Source organism: Notamacropus eugenii, chromosome 4 (genome assembly GCF_028372415.1).
Source record: "Notamacropus eugenii isolate mMacEug1 chromosome 4, mMacEug1.pri_v2, whole genome shotgun sequence".
NCBI classification, from domain to species: domain Eukaryota; kingdom Metazoa; phylum Chordata; class Mammalia; order Diprotodontia; family Macropodidae; genus Notamacropus; species Notamacropus eugenii.
In genome coordinates this window covers 419,746,546-419,771,431 of record NC_092875.1, presented here as the reverse complement: position 1 = coordinate 419,771,431, position 24,886 = coordinate 419,746,546, and positions in this window count along the sequence as shown.

The window sequence follows — 24,886 nt, the reverse complement described above, 5'->3', positions numbered from 1 at the left end:
GTATTAATAATTAAGGTACGTTATACAACATACAACAACAGAATTTTTTAAAGCCTGAGTTAAAGACAACCCTTGAGTAAAGAGGGAACTACTAGAATTTCATGGGTAAAGAGGTGAAATTGTCAGATCTGCTCTTTAAGAAAATGAATTAGGTAGATGTGTGTAAAATGAATTGGAGAGAAAAAGCCTTGAAGCAAGGAGAACAATTGGAATGCTATTATAATAGCACATGTAAAAGGTAATGAGATTCTGAACTAGGGTAGAGGCCATATGACAGGAGAGAAGGGTCCAGGTTCAAGACTTGTTATGAATGTAAAAATGACAAAATTTGACAAATGATCAGATGTGTGGGGTGAGAGAGAGTGAAGAGTCAGAGATGACACTGAAGTTGTCAATTATAAAATGGTACCTTTGATAGAAACAGGAAAGTTTCAGAGAGAGTAGGTTTGGGGAAAGAGATAGTGTAATAAGATTTAAGATGTGGTTGCAACCAATCTATGCCTCCTGATCCTGTGAAAATCACTGCCACACCCAAACTGAAAAGAGTTGGAGAGAGGCGAAGGAGGGCTCTTACTCACTGGTCATTTGCTACCACTCCGAAGGGTGTTTGCCAGTCATGAGACGTCTGGGCAACACAGGGTAGGCATAAACTCAGAAGTGGAGAATAGGAACTTGCATAGCACAACTAAAGAGCAAAGTAGGGAAGTACTGCAGAGTTAGGGTTGTGTTTGAGGTAAAGTCCATGACGGGTTACCATGGAGAGAATAAGATAGGTCCCACTTTGCCACCTTCTGATTGGTTGATCGTAACCTTTTCAATTAAGTTACTAGCCTCCACTTTGTAAACCACTAAGCTAATAGGCTAGGGTTTGCTTTCTATATTTCTTTATCTATTTATAAGAGGTTTTCCTTCTCCTGTCCCAGTAACTAATCTACCACCAGCTACCACCATACAGTTGTAAGAACTGTCTTAACCTATACACGTAATGCATTAATGGGTCTAGGAACAGCTGCAAATATTCCTTTTTCCCAATCAAAACTCATTGCTACATTGCCAAGTTCCCACCCTGGCATAGGACATCCATTACCAGCCAACCTTCCCCAACCCTGATGAAGGTCTACCCAAGTCCATTGCAGATTGACCCTGGTGTTTATAGCAGACCTTAAATTTTAGAAACTGTTTCATCTATGTCATCTCATTTGATCCTCAAAATAACCCTACAAGCTAGGTACCGTAGATGTTATTTTTTCCATTATACAGGTAATGAAACAGTCTTAGAAAGGTTGAATGACTTGCCCATGGTCATAATAGCAAATGAAAGAAGCAGAAACAGAATCTAATACTTCCATCACTCCACCTGTTGCAGTATGTTGACTATGTAGTGTGAATGTTCAGCCAATACAAAATCATAATCATTATTATGCTTTAACCAAGAATTATTGTATTTAATTTTAAAAAAAACTTGACATCATATCCCCGATATCTCAGCAGAAGTAGTACAATTCATCATATTGACAATTCTGGTGATATTTAGGTTGATGGGAAGGAAAGGGGAAGGTTTACAATAACATGGATATAATATTAAATTGTAAGAATCATTAGGTAGGAGAACATTTCTTATGAATCTTTGTATCTTTTTCAACCCCTAGCAGTACTTTGGACATTATGGGGCTTAATCTAAGTTTGTTATTAATTTAATACAGACCTGAGTGGAACAAATGGACTGCAGAGTGTTTGACCCCACTGGTCAAACTGGTTCACATTAAAATAATATTGTTCTGAGTGCTATCCCACCCTAGCCTTGGAAATAATTTCATTTTTCAGGTTAATCACACATGTGTGGGTGTGAGCAAGACAAAGACAGTCTAGTCTCCTTTTGCCTAACCAAATCCCCTGAGGGGCAATTCCATGGTACAGTGGATAGAGCATTGGGCTTGTGATCAGGAAGGCTCATCTTCCTGAATTCAAATACAGCCTCAGACATTTACTATCTGTGTGATCCTGGGCAAGTCACTTAACCCTGTTTGCCTCAGTTTCCTCATCTGTAGAATGAACAGGAGAAGGAAGTGGCAAAGTACTCCAATATCTTTGCCAAGAAAACCCCAAATGGGGTCACAAAGAGTTGGACATGACTGAATAACAACAGAGGATAAGCTCAAGCTTATGCAACTTAGAACCTAAGTTCTTCTGGTGTCACCACCTTGCAGAGAAAAATATGATGTGCTGTTAACCTCAAGCACTTTTAAAAGAAAAACACATAGCAGAGAATAAAAAAAAACCGTACAAGGAAGCAAATGAAAGATGGACAACACTGAACACAGTGTGTACTATTTAGTACACAAGCTTTCTTCTGACGGAAACTTATTGCTGTTTATTTTGAATCCTCTCTCATGTTCTACTGTGTGCATCGAAATACTTTTTTTCTTATCTTGTATTTCTTTAAATATTTAAGTTTATAATGTATTTCTTTTTCTCATTGTGTATTTAAGTTTAAAATAAATTAATAAAAAAAGAAAAGGGGAGGGTGGGGTGGAGAATACTTACAATTCATTGTATGAGAAAGTATTGATTATATGATCTTCATGATCTTCCTAGAAAGTATAGGATGTAGACCATAAAGAGTAAAAGAAAACAGATTTGGGATTAAAACGCTGAGAAGAAAAGTAGGAATTCTGGAGATTCAAAATACTTCCTACACAACAGGAAGAGAACTAAAGTGAAGGTTAAAGAATGAATAGCTGTTGAAAGATCCCTGTGCCTACTCTGGAGACTATATAGTTCTTGGTCATGATGCTGTCACCTTAATGAGAAAGAAAACACATGGTTTCACAGCTTTCTTCTCTCTCCTTCAACCTTCATATCCATGCAAACAGTTGCCAAGGCTTGTCAGTGCTGCCTTCACAATATCTCTCACATGTGTGCCCCTCACACAGCCTCTACCTTAGCTCAAGTCTTCATCATCTCTTCCCTAGTCTATTATGATGAACTCCAAGTTAGTTTCTCTGCTTCCAGGCTCTACTCTCCCCAATCCAGCCTCTATATAACAGACAAAAGTTTTCTTAAAGTATATCTAAACTTGTCTTTCTGATGGACAAGCAGCCTTAGTGACTCCCTATTTCCTCTAGGATACAATACAAACTTCTTTCTTTGGGTTTTAAAAACCACAATTTGACTTCATCTTACCCTACCCTTCATCCTTTCAAAGACAATCCCCCATCCTGAACTCACACTCATAGGTTAGATGCCCAAAGGGTAGCTACTAATATTCTTGGAGCTATACTTTGAATATACTCCTATGGGGATAGGGGTAATATTTTTCATACTGGAGCTCCTAAGCCCCCACTGGAGTGTTTCCCATTAACAATCAACCAGTACTCTCAATTAGCTTTTAGTAAGGGAATTTACTAAAAAGGAATAACAAATATGTTGTTATTGTTCAATCATTTCAAGGCTTGTTTTTTTATCATGGCTTTCACATAATCCAATAATTCTTAAATTACCTCTCTTTAATCTGTTGTCCAGGTCAGTTGTTGTTTTCAAATGAGATATTTCACATTTTCTTCTATTTTTTCATTCTTCTGGTTTTACTTTATTATTTCGTGCTGTCTCATAAAGTCATTCACTTCCACTTGCCCAATTCCACGTTTAAAAATTATTTTCTTCAGTAAACTTTTAGACTTTCTTTTCTATTTAACAAATTCTACTTTTTAAAGAGTTCCTCTCTTGAGCGAATTTTTGTATATTTTTTCCATTTGGCCAATTCTGTTTTTCAAGATATTCTTCTCTTTGTTGAATTCTTATGTCTCTTCTACCATTTGGCCTGTTCTCTTTTTTAAGGTCTTATTTTCTTTAGTATATTTATTGACTCTTTTTTTCATGATTTTCTGACATCACTCTCATTTCTCTTCCAAATTTGTACTCTACATCTCTTATTTAATTTTCAAAATTCTTTTTTATTTCTTCCATGGTCTGAGACAAATTTTTATTTTTCCTGGAGACTTTGGACATAAGAATTTTTACTTTGTTGTCTTCTTCTGAGTTTATGTTTTGATCTTCCTTGTCACTATAGTTACTTTTCTGATGTTTCTGTTCTTTGCTCCTTTTTTCCAGCCTATTTCTTAACTTTTAACTCTGTGCTAAAATGAGTCTCTACTTCTGGAGTGAAGGGGATACTCACAAGCTTCAAAGGCTTTGTGCAGTTGTTTTCAGAGATTATTCTGGGAACTTTTAAGCTTTTGGTTCTTCTAAGTTGATATGATCTAGGGAGAGGCATTTATTCCTATCCTCGCTTGTACTCTGGTCTATGAGGGACCATAAGAACTCTCTTCCACCCTGGTACTGTGACTAGAGTCCCAGCTCCTCTGTGGTCACAAGTTCTGCTGTGCTGTAATGGTAGTTTAAAAGGGAAAATCTTTCCCATTTTTTAATAGGCCCGTGTGACCTGTCTGGGTCACATGGAAGCCTAAGACACATGAGTCTAAGTCACATGGAACAGGAAAGGTACAACAGGAAGGGGCAAAGCTGGGGAAAAAATTGGTCAGAGAAGGAGTCAGAGCTAGGAAGAATGCAGGCAAACAGGCATCTGGCTAATGTGAGTGAGAGAACTTGTTTGTGATTTGTTCAAGGGAGCTGGTTTGTGGGAAGCCTAGCAGGGGAAAGCTTGGGGATGGTGTTGTTTTCTGCATTGTCATTCTTTGTAGATTTGTGTTTCTGTGATGGATTTGAATTTCTGGTGTCTGAATAAACGTTGTGGTTCTGTCTTCCATGTGGAGAGTCTGTTGTATTTCGCTATTCAGAACTGCATCAGCAAATTCATGGCTGCCAAAAGGGATGCGAATATCGCGTTGGCACTATGTGTGGTGGTGCCCTTCCTTGCACTGGGACTGAGACCCAGGACTAGGACCCAAATCCAAGTATGGGCAATGCAACAGAGTGCCCTTAGTGTGAGCAAAGGAAACTCTGCAATGTCCTTCTGATCAGTTGTCTGACCCCCTTAGAGTCTGTTCACTGAGAGGTCCAGAAACTGCCACTGGTTCAGCAGCCCCCAAGGCCTACTGTTGCTTCGCTAGCGTGCAGCCTGCACTGGATTCTACTTCATTCTCAACCTGGTGCAACAGACCTTTCCTGTTAACCTTCTAAGTTCTCTTGGGCTAGAAATTACTTCTCCCCATCCTTTAGTGGATTCTGACACTCCGGAATTTGTTTTGAGGCATTATTTAAAGTCTTTTGGAGGAGTTTTAGGGAGAGCTCAAGCTTTTCTCTGCCATCTTGGCTTTGTCACCCATACTTTATTTTCTAAAAAGTAGCTTCATTGCATGCCTGCTTATTTATCAGGTTCACATTAAACCAGTTTTGAAAAATGTACATTAGAACTGAGATAAATACCCACACAGCCTCAGTGATGCTGAGAAAGTAATTTATAGAACATTAAACTAGGGAAATGGTTGAAACTATAATGAAGCAATAAAATCAGGCTTTAATTTTTTTTTTTTTATTATTGTAAAGCCCCTTTCTCTATGGAACAACTTAGAGGCAGGGAAATGGCATAGGTCCATCGTAATTCTTTCACCATCCTCACACACAAAATAAAATTAGTATATTTGAAAAATCATGTTGACAAAGAAGCTTAAGACCATATTTCTTCATAGCAAACTCAAAAATGATTGCTGCCTATAAGCAAGTAATTAACGTTGCAATAATGCTGCTATGAAGGTAACATAAATCTTGATATCTGAAATTTTCAGAAAGAAGAAAAAGAGGTTTTCAAAAAAAATCCATTAATGATACAGAGCAGTATATTTTACAAACCAGACACAATTTTTGGTTTAAGATCTACAATTTTTTTAACTTAATGTGATTGAAACCACGAGCACATTAATCACTTACCTCAATTCAGGGTTTCACATTATGTTTTCATCAGATGACACTGACCAGTGTACCACTTTGCTGCCACAATACCGCAGTAAAACATTTTTAAAACATTCTGCAATTATTTCATTAACTAAATATAGTTATTGTTTTACTTCGAATTTTGAGTTGTTCATGTCAAACATACAAGTAAAATATGATCATAATAATTATATAAAACACTAAATATGACTTCAGTCTTCCAGGGGTCAGAACTCTGTCTTTGAAATCTGTACAATATCTTATAAAATGGCACATGTGCCCCAATATTTGGTACAAAGAAAATAGAAAGGCCCAGCATTCAGAAGGCCTAAATTCTAATTCTTTCTGCCTCACTTATTAGCTGCACAATCTTGAGCAAGTCACTTGCTTCAGTTTCCTCATCTGCTGAAAACCGACGCTCACTCTCTCACATTGTTGCCCTAAGGATGAATTGAGCAAATTTACTAAATATGTGAAAAATCTTGGCAAACTGTCAAGAGCTATCCATATATAAGGCGTTTTGGTTGAAATTATTTGAAGAAAGAGTGCATTGTAATCTAATTTCTTTCTGTATTGGCAATTGAACATTAGTGAGCCATCAGTCAAATCTGTAACTAGCAAGTGTTATACCTGGGGTGAGTTGTATAAATCGGACCTACAGCTAGTGGCACAAAACATCCTAAGAAAAAATGGCATGTATTGCATTCTAAAAGGCTGCTAGAGAGGCCAATAGGGGAGGGGGGGAGGAACTTACCAGGGCTACAATCACCCCAGGCCATTTGGGAAGGACCAAATTTAAGCATTTCTAGGAAGCTAAAGGATTGTAAGGCCCTTGTGAAAAAACTCCAATTCCCCACCCTATACTCAGTTCCTTGTATCTCAAGTAGACTCTCTTCTATTTGCCTAGCACTCTACTAGGGATTGTAAGGACAACATACATACATACAAGCATACACACACACTCACATGCATACATATATATGCACACACATATACACATACATACACACATATACATATATATACATACATACATATACACCTATATATATGACATAGTCCTTGCTTTCAAAAAGCATTGGGGGAAAAATACATACTAGCAGCACAGTAGAAAGGCTGCGTATGATTAAATGTCAGCACTTGTGGGCATTGACAATAAATGCAGTAGGAAATCTGAAGAAGGAGAGCCTGGCATGTATCAAAGTTGTCAGGGAAGAAATCGGACTTGATCTGGCCCTTGGAAATTTTGGATTTGGATAAATGCAAAGCCTCCTGGGCTGGGGAAACAGACAAGAATGTACCTATATTCTTCAGGTCCTTGCCATTTGCCCAGCAACCTGCTAGAGACTGTGAGGGCTAGGAAAGAAATTTAAAATATGCTCCCTGCCCTCAAGATGCTGGGCACTATGGGTATGTTTAAAAGGATGATGAAGAGACTAGCTGACAGTTACTGAAAGGCAATGGGAGAGAAAGTTGGACCTTGACTCCTAAAATAGACCCTAAGTTTGATTCAGTGAGGGAATGTGGAAAGGTTATAGTAGGAAATGACTTATGGTATAAAACCAAAAAGTTCCAATAGAAACAGGCCTTAAAGGATATGTACTGATAAGATTAAAAACACAGATGAGAGTTTCTAATCTCTATCATGGCTATACAACGTCTGCTAAAATGTCCTTGTTTTGGAAACATTGAGAAAGCTTCTCTGCCACCATTGAGGTTTACAGACTACTTCTGCAGCCCACTTAATGAAATATTTAATCAGTAAAAACTTCAAGGGAGATATATTTATTATTTCCATAACCAAATTTGCATAGGATTTAGATGCACAAAAATATACTAATTTCTCACATCTTGACATTCATATCAGACACATAATTGGGGTATGGGGGGTATTTTTTATTTTGTTTTGTTTCATACTCAGCTGCTATAGGAAAAGGAAACACCCTAACCAGAAACAAGTTCTCTAAATTAAGCAATGGGTCACCATAAGAGAGAGAGGAAAATTAGCAGTCACCTTTCCACCCTACCCAAAGGCATTAGGAGGCCTGAGACTCAGTTGACTTTTTTTCTCCTCTTATAGACCATATTAACCCTCTAAGGGGACAGATTATTTCATAAGCTCTGTAGTTCTTGCCTTTACTTTCTTGCTTTTAAGACAGTGGAGGGGAAAAAATGAGCTGTTGCTTTGGAAGATTATCAAATACCAACATACAAAGCAGATGAGCCCTCCAACTATTCATCTAGTAAATGTGTATTTTATTAACTGTGAGGTTTATTCATGTATTTAAAACCTTTGTCTTGTTTGTTTTGACACTGCTTAGAACTCTCTGTACAGAATTATATTTGCTAACAGATGGAAAGGCTGTCCCCATAATATTTCAATGCTTGGGAATGCACAGCAAATATGTTATTGAAAGGTAGCAGCAGCTGCCACAAATAAACTAGGGAAGCCAGGAGTCAGCACTTACTGGGGAAACAAAATCCCTCTTGCAGAGGCCTCTATTTAGGCTCCTTTTTTATTAGGGTACTGGGTCATGGAGGTGAGAGGAAGGAGGTGAGGGTAGAGGAGGTCCATGGAAAACAAAAACGAAGTGCAGAGACAAGTTTCCTATTAAGGACTGAAAGGATGAGGAAATATGAGGAAGGTCATGCAATGGGTTGCGCCCCCCGCCCCCCCATAAAAGCCATGAGGGGAATGTAGTCTATCACTCCAGGCTCTCCTGGTCACTTACATCTTCCTCTAGTTCAGGGGTGGAGAACCTGGGGCCTTGAGGCCAACTGTGGCCTTCTAGGTCCTTGGGTGCAGCTTTTACTGAATCCAAGTTTTACAGAATAAATCCTTTTATTAAGGGGATTTGTTCTGTGAAGTTTGAATTCAGTCAAAGGGCTGAACCTGAGAACCCAGAAGGCCACATGTGGCTTTGAGGCTGCAGGTTCCCACCCGTGCAGTTCCTCTTTGATACTAAATAATGTTCATATATATCTTTATCCTCAATTTCATAGTTAAAGCAGGTAATTAGGCAAGAAAAGGTTATGTTCAAAAGATTTTTTTGTAAACATTCAACATTGTTAGATATAGTTTAAAGAATACTTTTCTAATCACTTGCCAGCTCTACTTCCCCTTTCTTCAGTGGTAGAATAAACCAGGAGGTTCATTTGTTTTTTGGGGGGAAAAATCTTTTCTCCCCACACTGGGCCAGAGTGGCAAATTATATTCGCAAACAAGAGTTGTGCTTTGAAATGTCTTTTTTACTCTCATTAGCCATGGCAGTTCTGCTGGCAGCATCAGCCAAGACCTTCAAGTACTTTCTTCTCTAACAGTCTCATACCTCCTAGTTGTATGTTATGTTGAGGACATCCACTTCTGCTAATAACAGCTCTGTACCCCAATAAGCTGGTGGGCAGTAGGAAGTGGATCTCTCTCTCTCTCTGACCTCCTGTATCCCCTGTCACACTCCTTCTCTCTCCCCAACTTTTGTCCAAGCTCAACACCTCCACTTTTTTTTTAACTATCCTAAAGGCTGATAAAGCTTAAACTTGTCCTCACTCAACCTGATTTTAAGGCCCTTCACCTTCCTGGTTGCTCCCCACTCCCAAAAAAGCTCCAGTTTATCAATGTCCTTCCTAAACTGAGGTGTCCCAAACTCAACACAATACTCCATATAGGGCCTGACTAGGACAGATTCCAGACTATCACCTCCTGTTTTCTGCTTCTCTACTTATGAAGGTCTGCTGAACAAGAACAAGGCTCACTTTTCTATTTGTATCCCCAGCTTTTAGCACACTGCTCTGAATACAGTAGGTGCTTAACATTCATTCATTCAATCAATTGAGGATTACATTAGTTTCTTGGCTACCATATCATACTAATATTAACTAATATTGAGATTGTAGTACACTTAAAAGTCCTAGATATTCTTCACATGCAATGTGAACACTAGAGAAGTTAGCTAATAAAGGACTTTATTTTTATGACAATTGAATTTTGTATTCTTAAGTTTAGTTCAGAATTCTATCCTGTGAGAACTTTTAGTGAACTATTCCATTCAAGGTTGTCATCTGAAAATTTGATTCACATGACATCTGTGTATGGGTGCGTTGGTAAATATTTTATAACCAACTTGGGGGAGAGGGAGAGAGAACATATTTTTAAGTTTAATCTACATTATTGACATTTTCTCCATTGCCTTCTTAAGTCTAGCCAATTAACTACACAATCAATCAAGCCCTGATTTGTAGCATTTTTCAGTTTCTGAGGCATAAATTCTCACACTGAAAATTTAGCTATCAGCTCTAAAAAGCAGGCTCAAATTGGCTGCAGCATAGCCCTGTGTTTATGCCTTCAACCAAATCACTGATATGGAACATCATGGCATCAAAGACAAATGCTTGGGGCACATCACTATAGACTTCTCTTCAAGCTGTTATTAAGCCAGTCATTCAATCAGTTCCAAAACTACTTTTCAAAAAACTATATATCTCCATCCAAGAAAAGCATGTGAGTTTTTGTAAAAAAAAAAAAAAAAAAAAAAAAAAAAAACTTTGCTAAAATCTAAGTAAACAATTTTTACAGCATTCCTTTCATCGACCAGTCTAGTAACCATGTCAAAAAAGAAAATAAGATTAGTCTAGCATAACCTGTTCTCTATGAAGTCGTACTGGCTGTTTCTGGTTATTTCTCTTTTTATGCATTCATCAACTTCCCCTTCAAAAAAATGCTTTCCAGAATTTTGAAAGTATTTGAAATCAGTCTCTCTGAGGCATTCCATATACCCTACTCTCTTCCCATTTTTTAAATTGTACATTTCCCTTTCTCCTATTCAGTGGCACCTGTCACCTTCACAGTCTTTCAAACATCATGATAAGTGCAGAACAATCATATCTGTTATTTTTTTCAGATTTTTCAGATATGGGGATATGGTTTGTCTGAAACTAGTGACTTGAACTGATTAATCATAACTGAAAATTCTCTTTATCTCCCTATTTATCTTGTGTTTAAACTCTTTATTAGTCTTCAGCTGAAAAGTTGGGGTAGGGAGACTCCATGAAAATAGTGAGGAGGTAAGAGGTGGCACATGCCAAGATGACACCTAGCCTAGCAATATTGCCTCCTAAGATCCTCTTGAATTCTTCTGAAGAAGCAGGAGATGGTCTAGAAGAGAGTGGTAAGAGCAATCAACAGATAAAATAATAAGGGAGAAGGACAAGTTTAATAAGATAACTACTTGCCCTATGGATATACTGAGTTATTAAGGTCTATAGGACATCCTGGAGGGTTAATGGACTATAAGATCTCCCCCATCCATTAATAGGCCTATGTGACCACGTGTCCCCCTTTCCCTTGGAACAAGAGCTGTGTTCCCAGGTCTAAAAGTACACAAGTATTTCAATCATGCATGTCTTGCTGCTTTGAACTTTGGCTCACTTCACAGCTGTGATACATTCTGTGTCACATAGAGACCTGGCAGGTGCTGAGTCAATTAGGCACTAAATACATGGGCTTTCAAGCTTTTTGGCCAATCAGTGGCTGAGTCTTTGTTATATATTCTGGGAGGTTGGTATTTTACTTTGGGGCTCACTCATGGGAAGAATGTTTCTTTATGATTTGACCAGAAGAGACTCTGGGTAGCCATTGTTAAAGAACTGCCTCCCCTGCCCCACCCCACAGTTTGAGAACCCAGATGTTGGTGCTTCTCGATCTGGTAAATTGTTCTATTACTTTGTTTAGACAGTTGGAGCCTCATCTATTGGATTCTTTCTTGGATACTCACTTCTTTCTACTCATCTGCATTGTTTAATTAAAGTCAGATTAGTAACCCCTTTGAAGCTGTCTTTCCTTTAGAAAAACAGATCAAGAACCTGTGTTAGCAGCCCTTCTGTGTGCTGGTGTTATTGGTCTTACACCTCCACTAAAACTGCTAGTAGCATTCCTTGTTACATGTCCTGATGGAGAAATCTAGTGGAAATTAATGCTGATTCTCAGGAGAAGGAAGAGGACTGGATTTGTACATGTGGGAGTCAATTCCATAGACGTGGTAACTGAACTAGTGGAATAAGATCAGAGAGAATATAGAGAATGAAGAAGTCTGAGGTGCATGTCTGTATTTAGATGTTGGAACATAGATGATGACCTAACAAAGGAAATTGGCAAGGATGGGTCAAGCAGGTAGGAGAATAAGAAAAGATTTGTTGTTGTTACTGAGTCATTTCAGTTGTATGCAACTCTTTGGGACCCCATTTTGGGGTTTTCTTGGCAGAGATACCGGAGTGATTTACTATACCTTTCTCCAGCTCATTTTACAGATGAGGAACTGAGGCAAACAGGGTTAAGTGACTTGCCCAGGATCACACAGCCGGTAATTGTCGGAGGTCAGATTCCAAACTCAGAGGTCTAAAGAGGAGAGAGTAACATCCCCTCCTCTTGGATAACAGTAACAAAAGCTTCACAAAGGTTAAGACAGATGAGGACTGAGACAAGGCCATTGGATTTAGCAAAAGAAATGTGATAATTTTGAATGATAAAGAGCCAAGGAAGCAGAGCCAAGAGAAAAATATACACAATGAATGCAATAATGTGAACAAAAACAAAATTAAAAGGCATTTGAATTCAAATTAAATGGAATGACTGATTTTGGTCCCAGATAACAGATGGTTAAACACATTTCCAGCCTTTGACGAAGAAGTAGGACTATGTGTGCAAAATGTCACATATGCTATGAGACCTAGTGTTATGTTGATCAGATTGCTTAACTTCTTGTTTCAAACGGGAACTCTATGGAGCAGGGGAAGAAATGAGGATTGGTTAGCAAATAACATATAAAAAAATCAACAATATATTTTTGAAATCATTAAAATTATTTCAAGTCTAAGCAAAAGAATGTCTCATTGAGAATTCTCCCTGTCAGTACCTCAGTAGCAGTAGAATTAGATAGCATTTATTCAGTTCTTACACATATGCCAGTTACACACACACTCTCACACACACATACACACACACACACACACACACACACACACACACACACACACACACACTATGAGATAGCACTTCAAAGAAAGGAGCATTGAAAAGCTTACTTCCTATCTCTAACTTCATCCTAGGGTACTCACTTATTATCACATCTTGAAAACCAGTAAGTTATATTGTGCTATGAGAAATGACAAGCAGGAAGGTTTCATAAAAACCTGGAAAGACTTATATGACTTGATGCGAAGTGAAGTGAGCAGAACCAGAAGAACACTGTACACAGTAACAACAATAATGCACAATGATCAGTTGTGAATGACTTAGCTATTTTCAGCAATGCAATGATCTAAGACAATTCCAAAGGACTCAGGACCTCCAGAAAAAGAACTGACAGAGTCTAAATGCAGGTCAAAGCATACTTTTTAAATTGTATTTTTCTTGAGTTGTATTTTTTTGGGGGTGGGGGGATAATTTCTTCCATAATATGGCTAATATGGAAATATGTTTTACATGACTGCACATGTATAATTTATATCAAATTTCTTACCTTCTCAAGAAGAGGTGAGAGGAGGGAAGGAGAGAGAGAGAATTTGGAATTCAATTTTTTTTTAAATGTTCAAAATTGTTTTTACACATAAATTGAAAAAAATAAAATTTGTGTTTAAAGCAAAATTTAGGACACTAGAAGTTATTAGTGTCATATTCTGTGTGTCTCCATTTGAAAAATATCAAGTGAGAAAGTGAGGTCTTAAAACTAGTACCACTTTAATGTCAAATAGATTGGCCAAAGAAACCTGTGTTTTCAGGTCCTAAGCAGTGTGCTGGGTGGGCTATCAAAGTATATGGGCAGGCTTGATGAACTTGCTTCTGAAAGTGCTAGTGATATGGAATGCAGAGTCCTGCTGTCCACCTCAGAGAATACACAAATATACATCTGCTGACTTCAAGTTGAACAAATGGACTTTTTACTGGCTACTGAGTTGGAACTGTGCATGTACTTAAAAGGAATTAACCAACTACATTTAGTCTCTCTCTCTTCTTTACTGCCTGGTTGCTTTTCACTGAGGAAGCAAGGACTATTACAAGCCTTTGGGTAGAAAGAGAAAGCAGCAGCCTACTTTCACTACCTACATGTACATGAAGCCATAAATATATGGTCCTGTTGTTATTTCTGTACCTATATTGTATCTATTCTTTCTAGCTTTAGGTGAGTATTAATAATAGAATAGACAAGGCTATGATTATGTCAGCTTCAAAAGCGAGGTGCAAAAATATAGTGATGGGAAAATATTCCAAAATTTGCAGACTTCTTATACGGATTAATTCCATAGTCAAGATACTGAATCATAAAGGTGAATGGTCATCTTTGTCCATCTGCCATGCCACATTTAGAAGTAAATATAGTGGGGCAAATACTATGGAATAATTGCCTTCAGGATAAACACATTCTCCCCAGGAACTATGGTGGTATAAGGGAGAATTTGCCACCCCCTGGTGCTGAAGAAAAATGTAGTTCTGTTTATTTGATATCTTCTCAGTAAATATCCCATATAATAGCTATTTGATATTAATTGATAGATATTTATTAAATATCTATGTACCCAGCACTGTGCTAAGTGCTGGGAATACAACTATGAAAAATAAACTGTCCCTACCTTCTAATAGAGGAAGACAATGCACCAAAAAAAAAAAAATATGAGAAGTGGGGGCAGGGGAACAAGGAGCAGGCAGGAAGGTGTCTGACATGAGGGAATGATGAGATCTTCCCAGTGAGTATTCTAGGGCATGGTGGAAAAGTCAGAGAAGTCCCAAAGTAGTGCAGTCAGGTGAAAAATGGCTAAATGATGCTAGGATGCCAAGCACTGATGATTAGTCATTAAGGAAAACGTACCAGCAGAGGTACTCAAGCTGACAGCATGAAAAAATGTCCTCAAATCCCCAAGAGTACCCCTAGAGGAGGAGATGTAGCCTTTCTTTACCAGACCCAACCCAGCAGTGCTAGTGGAAACAGGGATAAGGACCCTCAGAACTTATAAAAACTAAATCTTAAGAACCACCAAGGAGAAAAGTAACATCACAAAAATATGAACTTGTTCAGTGTACAAAAGCCTTATCATTGTCTCGCTTACCTCCCAGAAGATACATATGACCAAGATATTATTTTAAATAAAGTGTGCACATTTTCTGAATATTAATGTTTATTATTTATTTCCTCCCAATCATTTGGATTTATGAAAGGCTAATTTGTGCAAGTTCTTTTCTTTTTTAAATAAATATTTTATTGATGTATTTCTTAACAATTGCTGTCATGTACTAGTAAGTTCTTCCCCTCATTCACATAAAAGCCTCCTTAATGACAAAGAAGTGCAATTAAGCAAAAAAAAAACTATCAATGCAATGAGCATGTGTGCTGAGTTACGTTTCATTCCACATCTATAGTCTACTCCCTCTCTGTTAAGAGGAGCGAAGCAGGGTTTTCCTTGAGATGCTAAAAAGTCCTGACTGCTTAGAATTCTGATTTAGTTAGACTTTTTTTACATTGTTATCATTATACAAATCCTTCTCCACTCTCTCCTTATTTCATTCTCCACCAGTTCATCCTAGTCTTCCCAGTGTTTTCTGCTTTCTTCTTATTCCTCATTTTCTACAGCTCTACCATTCCACTGCTTATATGCCAAGATTTGCTCAACCATTCCCCAGTCAATGGCCACCCACTTTGCTTGAATGTTCTTTGCTACCAAAAAAAAGTATATCTATAAATACTTTGCATATATGGGGTAGGGATTCTGTCTTTGACCTCCTCAGGACATATGCCCAAATTGTGGTCTTTCAGCGGGATAGAAGAGAAAGTAAATACAATTTAGTGATAACATAGTTCCAAATTGTTCTCCAGAATGGTTGGATGGATTCACAGTTCCCCCAATACTCTTGTGCAACTCTTGAATGGACCTTATTTATAGTACTCATTGAGGTATTTCTTTTTCTTCATTTAGCTCTGACCGTGTCCTCCATTCCTGGACTGTGATAAAAAGGGCAGCCAAGATATTTTGTGACTGTTGACTGTGGTCAGGGTAAGAACCCTCATTGCACTCTAAGGTTACTCCTATGGCCTTGGGGTTTGGCCATTCTTATTGCTCTTGCAGCAAGAGTTAGCTGGTATGACTCTAAAGAGTCATCTGACCCTACCTTCTCCAGCTGGGAGAATTGGGATGCTGTGGCTTTGTGGTGGTCAAAGACTGGCTTGGAGGAGCCTCAGAATTGGCTTGTCACATTCTACTGAAAGTTAATAAGGCTGTGGCTTAATGAGTCATTCAGCACCCCATCAGGAGTAGTCCTGACCCTTTGCTGATGAAGTAACTTTCCACAGTCAAGTCATACACAAGTCACATTCACCACAAATCTCAGGAGTTGATGTTTCTCAAAATACTACCCACAAAAAAGACTTATTCACAGGATCAGAAATTCACACATTAGATTCAGAGCTGTAAGGGTCCAAAGAGGCCATCTAATTGAACCCTCTCATTTTATAGATGAGGAAAGTGAGGCCCATAGAAATGAAGTAATTTCATCAAGGTTGGACCTTGGAAGATGTCTTCTAAAGTCCCTTCCAACTTTTGATCTAAGTTTCTATGTTGTGTCCTAGGTAGCTTTCTACCTTGCCTAGTTCTTATCCTGGGCCTGTTGGAGAGAAAACCTGAATGTATAAACCAGGGGTGGAGAACCTGTGACCCCAAGGCCACATGTGGCCTTCTAGGTCCTCAATTGCAGCTCTTTGACTGAATCCAAACTTCACAGACCAAATCCTCTTAATAAAAGGATTTGTTCTGTACAACTTGGACTCAGTCAAAAGACCGTACCCAAGGACTTGGAGGGCCACATGTGACCTCAAGGCCTCATCCCTGGTATAAACTGAAGTACAAGGCAGTTCTAATCCAAATTTCTTCAAAGCATCAGCCTCAAAATATCCTTTCACTATCCTTAGCTAGCCAAGGGAAGATATTAAATGCTGACTTGCCCCACAGAGGAGTTATGGATTTATATTTCCAGAGGCAAGGACTTCATCATAATTGTTAAAGTATAGTATCAGTGAAGAAAGGAGTATTTTAAATAATGAAAATTGTTTGCCACTCTAAAAACAAGAAGCACACTTCAAAATAATAATAGTAAAACTTCACCTAAGCTATTTAAGAGAAGACTTGGGAAAAGGGAAACATTATTTTTTCTTTCTCTATTCCTCATTTTCATCTCATTTTCACCTCAACTTCCAGATCCTTTTTTCCCTTTCCTCCCCTCCAAGTGTATGAAACCTACTGTGGCCTCACTTTCCTATTTTTAAAATCTTGGCATGGGTATTCAATTCCAATAGACACTACTCTTGGATCTACTCTTGGATCCCTTATGCTCTTGTTCTATTACCTCTCATCCCTTTCCAACGCAATACTAAGTTACCCACCATTCAAACTCTCTGGTCCTAATTGAGCATTGCTGATTTGATCTCCTCCAAGTTTCTGTTGGCTCTCACTCACACAAAGAACTCTTTAATCTTCCTTGACTGATTCTGTTACAGATAGCCAGTGAATGTAGTGTTTGAGGATCTTCAAGAAAGTCAGACTAGCTGGAATGGAGAGTACATGATGGAAAGCAAAATGTAAGAGAACTGGAAAGGTAGAAAGGGGAAAAATTGTGAAGAGCCTTAAATGCCCAAAAGAGGATATTTGATCTTGGAAATTAAAGGGATCTAATGAAATTTACTGAGTGGGTGGGTGACACTACTTTAGGACTTGTATTTTGAGAAAATTATCTTGACAGTTAAAAGGAGGATGAACTAGGAGGGAAAAGGTGGGAAGACTAAACAGAAGACTTGATAGTCCAGATATAAAAATGATGAAAGCCTGCATTAGAGTAGTGGTTGTGTAAATGGAGAGAAAGGTACAAATACAAGAGATGATATGATGGGAGACACAAGAGGACAACTGTCAAGTTGTCAAACAAGAAGATAAATGGATAGTAAATGAGTATGAACGAGGAGATAAGGATGACACTGAATCTGGGTGTTTAGAAGGATGATAGTGCCCTTGGTAGGAGGTGTTGGTGGGAGTGGGGTGGGCGGCTGGAGGATAATGAGCTCTATTTTGCACATGTACATGTAAGATGCCTATGGGACACTCAATTTGAGATGTCTAAGTGTCAGGTGGTGTTTCCAGATTGGAGCTCAAGAGAGTAGTAGAACTGGTTATATAGAACTAGGTATCATCTACATAGAGATGATCATTGAACTCATATGAGATGATGAAATCATCAAGGGGGATATTATAGGAGAAGACAAAAGAACCAAGAACAGAGTGCTGGAAGAACTCACTGTTAGTGAATGTGACCTGAATGAAGGTTAAGCAAAAGAATCTGCGAAAGTGTGAGAACCAGGAGAAATTAAGCACACACATACCAAAATAAACAAACAACAACAACAAAAAAAAAAAAAAACTAGAGAAGAGAGAGTATCCAGGGGAATTGGATAATCAACAGTGTCTAAGGCTTCAGAGAGATCAGGAAGGATGATGACTCAGAAAAAGCATTAGGTTTGGCAATTAAGAGGTCATTGGTAATTTTGGAAAGAACAGTTTCAGTTAATGTGATGACAGTAAAGGCCAAATCATAGATTTAAAAGTGAATGAGAGGAGAGTTGGTGGCACTGAGTTTTAATGGCTTTTGCAAAGAGTTTAGCCATGAAGAAATGGGGAGAGTTATAATAGAGATGGTCAGATTGAATGAGGGTTTGTTTTTTTTTTTAAGAATGGAAGAGTTTATTATGGAAGTCATTTGCAAAACTACACAGATATGGCCTATATTGAATTGCTTGCCTTCCAAAGGGAAGGGGTGGGGAGGGAGGGAGGAAGAGAAGTTGGAACTCAAAGTTTTAGGAACAGCTGCTGAGTACTGTTCTTGCCACTAGGAAACAAAAAATACAGGTAAAGGGGTATAGAAAGTTATTTGGCCTTACAGGACAAAAGAGAAGATGGAGACAAGGACAGAGAGGGATGATAGAAGAGAGGGCAGATTGGTGATAGGGGCAATTAGAATGTTCAGTGTTTTGGGGTAGGGGGAGGGACAAAAGGGGAGAAAATTTGGAACCCAAAATTTTGTGAAAATGAATGTTAAAAGTTAAATAAAAAAGAAAGAAGGAAGGAAAGGAAGAAAGAAAGAAAGAAAGAAAGAAAGAAAGAAAGAAAGAAAGAAAGAAAGAAAGAAAGAAAGAAAGAAAGAAAGAAAGAAAGAAAGAAAGAAAGAAAGAAAGAAAGAAAGAAAGAAAGAAAGAAAGAATGGAAGGAAGGAAGGAAGAAAGAAAGAAAGAAAGAAAGAAAGAAAGAAAGAAAGAAAGAAAGAAAGAAAGAAAGAAAGAAAGAAAGGAAAAAAAGAATGGAAGAGTTTGTAGGCAGCAGGGAAACATCCACTAGATAGAAATTAAAGATTATTTCTGAGAGAATGGGGATAGAAGAGGGGGCAGTCTCCTACAGAAGACATGATGGAATGAGATCAAATGTACATATAGAGGAGTTGGTCTTGGCAAGAAGTGTCATCTCTTTGTGTAAAATAAAATATAGTGGGGAAAATATCTGAATAATATGAAATGATGAGAAAAGAAGAAGAGGGAGCTCTCAGAGAAAAGCTTCTATTTCTGTGCTCAGCTGAGAAGGTGGGAGAAAGGGATACCGCAGGAGCCACTGTGATGAATGGTTATCAGTTAGGAAGATAAAGATTGCCTTGCTGCTGTGAAGATTTGGATGAGATTATGTAACAAATTTATGAGTCTAGTCAACAAAGTTTTGTGATTTCCTCCATCTGTGTCCAGTAGCACATAAATAAGAGCAAAGGCAGTGGATGGTGCATGTAATTCAAGGCATGACAAGATATGATTGGTGATATGACAAGGAAGCAAAGGACTCAGTGTATAAGATAATATAGTGTTGAATTAATTTGCCAAAGAATAGACATAGGGAAAAGAGAAGAGTGTACCTTGTATAGGAATGATGGACTGGGAAAGAAGTGAGGAGGGGAAACACTAGAGATCTTAAAGAGGATGAAGAACAGGTACCCAAATGTTTATGACAGAGAGAAGAATGGAATGCTCAAGGATTATGATCAGATGAAGTTATGTTAGAGTTTATTAACATGCAAGTGGAACACTTGTGGTTGATGACAAGATCAAAGATCTGATCATTTTTCTGTGTAGCTGAGGTGGAAGGGAGTAGTTCACCAAATTTAGTAAAGGAGGAACTGAGAAGTTAGGGTACTTGAGGGAGTATCAATATCTGTGTCAAAGTCTCTGAGTTCAAGGAAAACAGTTGGGGTAGAAAGAAAGATAATGACCTAATCACTGAACTCCATGACAAAGAAGGGAAAATATCATGAGTGTTGATAGATAATAGAATGTTGATTGGGAGATAAATTTGAATTGAATGAACCTCAAGAGAGACAAGGTTACTGAGGGATGGTAGAAGTAGGAAAGCCTGGATATGGCAATTGAAAGAAAGGAATATTGATACCCCTTGCCATGACCAGTGTGTTGGGTGAAAGTGTTAAAATTGTGACCAGGGATGTGGTGTCAGCAGGAGAGAGCCAGCTCTCATTCAGATTCAGGAGATGGAGAAAGTGGGAAAGGAAAAGGCTTAAGGTGAAGCTGAGTTTGTTCATTATGAAGCAAGCATTCCAGAGAGCACAATAGAAGGAGTGAGTAGATCTGAAGTGGGACAGGGCAAGGAGGGGATGTTGAGGGGAATGGGAGTAAAGAACCTAACAGTGGAGGGTAGGAAATGATATTTGTACAAAGCCAGTGGTTCATAATTATTGGGATGGGAGAATGCTAACAATGAAGAACGAGCCAAGGCCTAGTTGCAGTGACTAGAGAGAGGTCCTTTGAGGGAGGGAGGTAATTAGATTGTTCCCTTCATCAAGGCACAACCAGGCAAGAGATAGTGATGTATCTTGCAAGGTCCAGAATGACTTGCTTCATAGCAGGCAGAAGTAGGTGAAGGTATGACCTGAAAGAGTTCTAAGAGGACTCAGGAGCTGGCAGTTAAAGATATTCTGAAGAGCCTGCGAGGCACTGGAGAAAACCTTGGGACAAGTCAGAGGCCAGGGCTCCCTAGGGAAGGCTCTGGCTGACACAAGGTTCTCTCAGGAGGATGCTCTTTTCCCCGAATCCATACCTGAAGTCTTGAAATCATGCCCTACTCTCTCCTCCTTTTTTCTGCATCGCATGGAAAGAAGTTCTCATTGTGGAAGCCAAGCCCTCCATTTATGCCCTTGATCCCATCCCCTCCTGTCTCCTCCAAAAGAAGGTTTTCTCCTCTCTTTAGATATTTCCCCTGCTGCCTACAAGTATGCCCAGGGTCTCATTCCCCTACAAAAAACTTCATTTGATCCCATCATTCTTTCAAACTATTGTTCTATATCTCTTCTTTTCATCATAACAATTAGAAAAGGCTATTTGACTAAACTCTGCCTCCTCTTCCTTTCTTTTCATTCATTTCTCAACCCCTTGCAATCTGGTTTATGATGTCATCTGTCCAACTGAAACTAATCTTTCCAAAGTTACCAAAGATCTCAATTGCTAAATCCAAAAGCTTTTTTTGGTCCTTGTCCTTCTTGACCTCTCTAAAGCATTTGACAATATTGATTGTGTTCTTTTCCTAGATAATCTCTCCTACCTTTATAAGGCTTCTCTCTCCTACTTCACCTCCCACTTGTATGGTCTTTAGTCTCCTTTGCCAGACCACAGTTGAAAGGAAACAAAGATGCCAATCCTCTCATTTTACAGCTGAAGGAACTGAGGCCTAGGAAAGTCAGATAATTTGCCTAAGGTGACAAAGATGGTAAAGGACAGAACCAAAATTTGAATTAAGATTTTGTGACTCTATGGTTAGTCCTTTCACTGCTGTACTGTGCTCCGAGTTCACTTGTCACTTTTATACAGATACGTCCCACCTCTGAATAGCCAACTTGATCTCTCTCAGCTTCTATAGTAGTAAATCAATTGCCTATTGGAAATCTCCAGTGGAATATCCCATAGACATTTCAAATTCAACTCAATGCCTTGCCACTGGACTCTGATGACTCTGAAGGACCAAGTGAAGTTGATGACTTTGTACAACTCTGCCTCACCTAAACTCAATTCACGAGCAAGTTGAGATATCACCCTCACAATGTCATTGGTCCTCTTTGAAAGTGAAGGAACAGCAACAGCCACCACTATCACCAAAATGGAACTTATTCCTCCACCTCAACCCCAAAAAGGATTTGGTCCAACTTCCTACCTGTCACTTCCTACCTGTATAACATTGGTCAAGTTGCTTAACTTTCACGAGACTCAGTTTCTTCATCTGCAAAATGAGGATTAGACTAAATTAGACTCTGAGGTCTCTTCTAACATTACATCTATGATTTCATGATCCTAATTTTTATGGAGGTCAACACCATCCTTCCAACCAACTACCTTTGCAACCTTGGTGATATCTTCAACTTTTCTTTCTCCCTTACCTGCCATACCCAGTTGCTAAGTCCAGGGATTTGCTAGTAAATGTTTAATAACTACCTCTCTTGAGGGGAAAAAAAATGTATGAACAACACATTTTTTTTATTTTTTATTTTAATATTTTATTTTCCCCAATTAATTGTGAAAACAATTTTTAGCATTCATTTTTTAAAAATGTTTTGTGTTCCAAATTCTCTCCCTCCCCCCCAATAAGAAGTCAAACAATTTGATTTAGGTTATACATGTGCAGTCATGCAAAGCATATTTCCATATAACACACAAATTAGAACTGTGTTATCCATATTTAAATTAGAATTGTATTATTCATATTTCCTCTATCACTTTCATAAGTGATAGAGTTGTCTCAGATATCGACAAACCATGGCCTGAAGGCCAAATCAGATCCATCACCTATTTTTATAAAATGTCCTTGAGCTAAGAATGGTTTTTACATTTCTAAGTACAATATAACTTGATTTTGAAATGTAAAAACCAGAGCTGTACAAGAACAGGACTCTGGCTGGATTTAATCTGCTGACCTCTGACTAGACAATAAACAAAGCAGTAAATCTAGCTTTGATTTACAGACAGCGTTTGCTGATTTCCAAGGTTTAAGTGCCCACACTGAAAACTGCAGCACACCCCTGGCCAAATTCCATAGAATCTACCTCGTTGTTTTTCAATCATGTCCAATTCTTTGTAACCCCATTTGGGATTTTCTTGGCAAACATATTGGAGGCGTTTGCCCATTTTCTTCTCAAGCTCATTTTATAGAGGAGGAAATGGAGGCAAACAGGGTTAAGTGACTTGCCCAGGGTCACACAACTAGTACACGTCTGAAGACATTGAATTCAGGTCTTCCTGACTATAGACCCAGCACCCTATCTAATGTGCCATATAGCTGCCCTTAGAATCTAGATGTGTGTGTGTAGCTAGATGATACAGTGGATAGAACACTGGACCTGGAATCAGGAAGACCTGAATTCAGATCAAATCTGGCCTCAGATGCTTACCTGCTGTGTGACCTTGGCAAGTCATGTAACCCTGTTTGCCTCAGTTTCCCCATGTGTAAAATGAACTGGAGAAGGAAATACTAACCAGCTCCTATATCTTTGCCCCAAATGGGGTCACAAAGAGTTAAACACAACTGAACAACAACAAATGCACACACACACACACACACACACACACACATACAATATGCCCTTTTCTAGTTGCACAGCTGCACACCCAACCCCCTGACTTAGGCCTTCATCCACTCTTACGGGGGCTGTTGCAATGGCTTCCTAATTGGGACTCAGCTTCCAGTCTGTCTCTTTCTTAATCTATTTTCCACGCAAATGCCAAAAATAATCTTCCTGAAAAGCAAGTCTGACCTTGCTTAGAAACCTCACTGCTTCCCTATTGCTTCTAGGATAAAACAGACTCCTCATCTTGGCATGAAACAGCCTTTGCAATCTGGCTCCAGACTGCCCTTCGAGGCTTATTCACATTACTCACCTTGATGTAAGAATCTAAATTCTTGCCCAACAAATCTTTCTGTTGCTCCGGGTCAGTATTCCATCTCTCACCTCCATACCTTTCTACAAGCCAGTCCTCATATCTGGAGTGGACTCCTCTCCTCACCTCAGTCTCTTAAAATCCCCCAATTTCTTTCAAAAATCAGCTTAAGTGCAACATGCTAAGGGGATGTCCCTGAGGTGAGCAGTGCCCCCTACCTCCTCAAATTATCATGAATACCTTTATCTACGTACACATGACATTTTCCCATTCCCAGTAGTAAACTCCTTGAGGACATGGCCAATTTTTCATTTTGTCTTTGCAGTACATGCCTTCAACACAGCTGGTCCTTAATAAATTTTTGCAATGGATACCAGAGAAAGGCATGAGTAACAAATAGAAAACTCAACTTTGGAAGATCAAAGAGAGTAATCCTGTGGTGGATTTATGGTCAGCAACTGAGGTTTCTTGGGAAATCAACTTCCTTTCAAAGGAAAAAATTCTCACTTCTACCTTCACAGATCTTGGTTACACCAAGTTTGATGGCTCAGCAGCAGCCTGCATCAGAGAAGGAGAGGGATGGTTTGCTGATAGTGCTCCAGGAGCTGCACACCAAAATGGGAAAGTTCAAGTTGTAAAGGGCCAATGGACACAAGCCATTGGCAGCCACCTTGTGACCAGGCTATAGCCATTAGGATAAATATATCATCTTTCCCCCAGGGGAGGCAAAGCAGCGGTCACAATGGATAAAGGCTCCAGGAGAGGAAAAAGCACCTTTGCTCAGGAAATTAATTTAGTGATTGGTATCAGATGCCATTACAAAAACAGTTCTATATTCAAATGGAATTACCTTGGTCAAATTAACTCCATTCAAGGTGAAGAAGAAGGTCAGAAACTTTAAAACCAAAATTTCCTAGGATCCTATTTGATCCAAAGACTTAAAGCTGGAAAGAACCTTAAATATCATGGGTTTTTGGATTGGGAGCTAGAAGGGAATTTGA